The sequence below is a fragment of the Oncorhynchus gorbuscha genome, linkage group LG24 (genome assembly GCF_021184085.1).
Source record: "Oncorhynchus gorbuscha isolate QuinsamMale2020 ecotype Even-year linkage group LG24, OgorEven_v1.0, whole genome shotgun sequence".
NCBI lineage: Eukaryota > Metazoa > Chordata > Actinopteri > Salmoniformes > Salmonidae > Oncorhynchus > Oncorhynchus gorbuscha.
This window is the reverse complement of record NC_060196.1, coordinates 7,401,307-7,406,235: the sequence shown is the minus strand read 5'-3', so window position 1 is coordinate 7,406,235 and position 4,929 is coordinate 7,401,307.

Genomic DNA, 4,929 nt, shown 5'->3' with positions numbered 1-4,929 from the left:
GTTACTGGCCCAGCTCTCTTAACCGCTAGGCTACCTGCTGTATTTTACAACACTGCCTGTAGCTAAAGACTTTTCACTCTCCCCACAGCGAGCTGAAACCTCACATCACAAATGTCCAAACAAATCACTCAAACCGAGCCTTAAAGAGTTTTTATGGTGATAGTTTCCCATTTTAGGCCTTTGGGGGATTTTCAGAATTATCGCCATGGCAATAAATTGTAGCTAGTCCTTGGGTAGGCCCCTTGGCAAGACAAGTATTGATCGATTTGAATTTAGTGTGTATTGATAGTGTTCCATTTGGTTCTGTTATGATTCTGGTGCAGTAGAAGCTGGGGTGCTGGAAGAGATATATTGCCTTGAGGGTGAAAACTTAAATACCTTACTATGTTCTGTTTCGGCCAAGACTATGACTAACCATTTAAAACATAAAAAATGATTCAAGGTCTCGTTTAAGTTCCATGTCTATTAGAAGAGCTCGGTCACTGAGCTCAAATATTTGACAATGGCCTGTGTCTGCCAAGTAGTACATTTCAAGTAAAATATCGGAGCTTTAGGGTGTCATTAACAGGGTCTCAAGTTTTGCATGTTCATGTCCTGCTGGCCACAAGCCTGTGTTAGACCACAGAGCTAAACGCCTAGGTAGCCTGGTGTTGACCTCTCTCAACTGGTCATGTTGTATAAGTTCAGTAACAGGCCATTCAAGCCTGTGTTAGACCACAGAGCTAAACGCCTAGGTAGCCTGGTGTTGACCTCTCTCAACTGGTCATGTTGTATAAGTTCAGTAACAGGCCATTCGTTGTTCATGAAGGAAACGACAGGGGGTCCTATGATAAAAGTGTTGTATTCATTTTTTGATGACTCATCCAGGAGTCTCCTTGACCCAGTTCTGTCATGATGTCCAGTATCAAATTGCTCGAAGACGTATAAATGTGCAATTCAAACATATGTTTTCTGCCTCCTGTAAGCCAACATCAAATACATTACCACACAGTTCATCCATGGAGGCTACACACAGAGAAAATGGAAAAGGAACTGATGTCACGCCCTGGCCATAGAGAGGCTTTTTATTCTCTATTTTGGTTAGGCCAGGGTGTGACTAGGGTGGGCATTCTATGTTATTTTTTCTATATTTTTGTATTTCTTTGTTTTGGCCGGGTATGGTTCTCAATCAGGGACAGCTGTCTGTCGTTGTTTCTGATTGAGAACCATACTTAGGTAGCCTTTTCCCACCTGTGTTTTGTCGGTAATTATTTCTCCGTGTGTGTTTGTGTGCACCTCGGTTGCATCATGTTCTTTGCTGTTTACCAGTTTGTTTTTTTGTTTGTTTCGGTTTCACTTTCATTAAAAGATGTGGAACCACATGCACACTGCACCTTGGTCGATTTACGACAGGGAGTTTGAGGATTGCGAGCGTGACAACTGATCTATCATGTGGCTATCCCCTCAGTTTTACTGAACCATCGTTCACTAAGCTTATCTTATCACATAACCCATAGGAGTCACCTTGGCTCTTGGCACAATTCAAAGGAATTTCCATTCTACCATATTAATCCAATTGAATACTAAGCATACAGTATTAATTATTATAGTAGCATAGTGTGAGCTTGTGGTATGCAAAAAAAAGACTTCATAAATGAAGTTCTCATGTTGTATTTCGGAGATCTTTGAACTTTGAACTTTTGTTCTGAAGGTGCACGCATGTGGCGTGTGCCTTTAGAAAAGGATTCATTCCCCCAGTCTCCCACCTTCGTTCTTATTATATTACTATATCAAACTGTAGAAGTAAATATTCCAAAGCAGAGGGAGCAAAACATTCATGTTGAAAATTAACGTGTGGGTGTAGTAGGAATATATCATTTTTATTATGAATAATTTCTCTCTCTCTCTCTCTCTCTCTCTCTCTCTCTCTCTCTCTCTCCCTCGCTCTCTCTCTCTCTCTCTCTCCCTCGCTCTCTCTCTCTCTCTCTCTCTCTCCTCTCTCTCTCTCTCTCTCTCTCTCTCTCTCTCTCTCTCTCTCTCTCTCTCCTCTCTCTCTCTCTCTCTCTCTCTCTCTCTCTCTCTCTCTCTCTCTCTCTCGTCCTCTCTGTTTTAATTAAATTCAAAGGGGCTTTATTGGCATGGTAAACACGTGTTTACATTGTCAAAGTGAAGTAAACAATAAACAAAAGTGAGAAGACACAAAACAAGATAAACAAAAAATGAACAGTAAACATTGCAGCTAAATATAAAGTGATAAAGTGTTATATTATCAGCTATGTACAGGGTTTTAGCTATGTGCAAATAGTTGTAGTATGAATAGTAGTGGAGGATAAATAAACAGATACATATTGATAGTACTTACAATGTTGTTTGTGCTGTACTGGTTGTCCTTTTCTCATGGCAACAGGCCACAAATCTTACTGCACGCTACTGCATTTCCCTTAACACATATGGGAGTTTATCATCGTTTGATTCAAAAATAAGAATAATGATCTTTGTGAGTCCGTACAATCTGTGGGAAATATGTATCTCTAAGGGGGTCATACATTAGAAGGAAGGAAGTGCAGCTCAGTTTCCGCCTCATTTTGTGGGCAGTGTGTAAGGCTATGTACATGGTCACTGTACGTGGTCACTGGTCAAGGATTTTCTTCATTTTGGGTCAGTCACAGAGGTCAGGAATGATTCATTCTCCCACAGTCTCCCACCTTCGTAGTTATTATATTACGATATCAAACTGTAGAAGTAGGTATTCCAGATAGCATTCCAATTTGCTTGTTTTTTTGGTTAATTCTTTCCAGTGTGTCAACTAGTTATCGTTTGCTTTCTTATAATTTGGTTGGGCCTAAATGTGATTCTGACCTGGGGCTCTGTGGGCTCTGTGGGGTCTGTGGGGTCTGTTTGTGTTTGTGAACAGAGCCCCAGGACCAGCTTGCTTGGGGGACTCTTCTCCAGGTTCATCTCTCTGTAGGTGATGGCTTTGTTATGGAAGGTTTGGGAATCGCTTCCTTTTATTTAGTTGATGAATTTAACCGCTCTTTTCTGGATTTTGATAATTAACGGGTATCGGTCTAATTCTGCTCTGCATGCATTATTTGTTATTTTACATTGTACACAGAGGATATTTTTATAAAATTCTACATCCAGTCTCAATTTGGTGTTTGTCCCATTTTGTGAATTGTTGGATGGTGAGCGGACCCCAGACCTCACAACCATAAAGGGCAATGGGATCTATAACTGATTCAAGCATTTTTTGCCAGATCCTAATAGGAATTTCAAATTTTATTTTCCTTTTGATGGCATAGAAGGCCCTTCTTGCCTTGTCTCTCAGCTCGTTCACAGCTTTGTGTAAGTTACCTCTCTCTCTCTGTTCTCTCTCTCTTTCTAACTATATTTCTCTCTTCTCTCTGTCTCTAACTCTCTTTCCTGGTACTCACTGTCTCTAACTTTCTCTCTCTTGCTGTGATGTGGGTGTTGGGTGGGGTTCTGTAATTGTGTGTGAGAGGAACTGGTCTGTTTTCACCGATAACCTTAACTGGCCTCTATTTTCACCAGGACATATCCACCAGCTGTTCAGTCAATCAGATTAATTTGCCCTCGTAACCCTTGAACTCCGCCACTGAATTCCGATGTATTAGTCTTGTATACATTTCCCAAACCCCCTGAAACATTACTTGTCGAGAAGTATTATATTACTGTTTTGGGATTCATTCCCAGTGGGAAACGCTGGTTGAAATGTCCAGATCCGTTTTTTATCTGGTTGCCGTTTACTGCTGGATCATCTAGGGTAGAATGTGTGGATACTCTTATCCTGACCTGAAGTCTGAGGTGAGGTGAACCTTTTAATTAGGTGAAGGAGAAGCTGTCAATCAAGTGTGATTGGCAGATTAAGTGATATGTAATGCACTCCCTACAGTATCGGAGTCCCTGGGGCTTGATTCATGGTGGGCATTTAGTCAAGCTCATTGCAGTAATGCACAATCCAGAGTGTGAGCCAATGATTCAGTCACTACAATAAGAATTTGGTGGGTGCTTATATTTGTCCTTTTTCACACATGTACAAGTATGTATTATACACATGTGAATTGGAAATGTGTTTTTCGATCAGCCATTATCAACAGCGACCCTGGAGCAATTAAGGCTCAGTGCCTTACTCAAGTGCCACGGACAGATGTTTCACCTCGGGACTTGAACTAGTTAATGGTCCAACACTCTAACTGCTAGGCCACCTCCCGCCACTATTCACACAGTGTCTTTCTGACGTTTCACGACTCAGTCCAAGACTCAAACTTTAACAGAGGAGGGTCCGGAATCAGAACCCCGAAAATGGACTCAAGAGTGCAGCATGTACAGATTCTGCCAAATGGCAAAAAATGGCAAAAAATACTCCTGGCCCACTTTAGACAAGAGTACACCCAATGCATGTTTTCTATTTTTGGATGTTAGATCAGTGAGTGTACACACAGCTAATAATACAGAACATTTCCATGTGTGATGTAATACACAGTACATTAAGGTAAACTTTATGTATACAAAATACCCATGGTAAGCCGCTAAAGCATATACAAACTCCATATTCCATTTTGTTACCTATCTCTCTCTCTCTCAGGTAAGTACTCAATTCATCCAAAGTCGACGGCAGCACATCAATGACTAGAACGCGTCTTTCAAGAATCATTTCACAGGTCTCTCCTATGCGTGTCACAGGTCTCTCCCCCCCCCCCCCCCCCCCATCAACAACAATCAAGATGCCTAAAACCTCCCCATGGCTTAGCAATGAGTTTCTCGCATGGCAAGGCAAACACAATCTCACAGGTACAGTACACACACACACACACATCAGTTGAAATGCCTGGAGCCAGAGTGTTTATTCATAGGACCCAGGATATGCCGGTGGCTCTCAGTGTGTGTTCTGGAACACTGTTAGTGTTCTGTGGTATAAACCTGAAGATA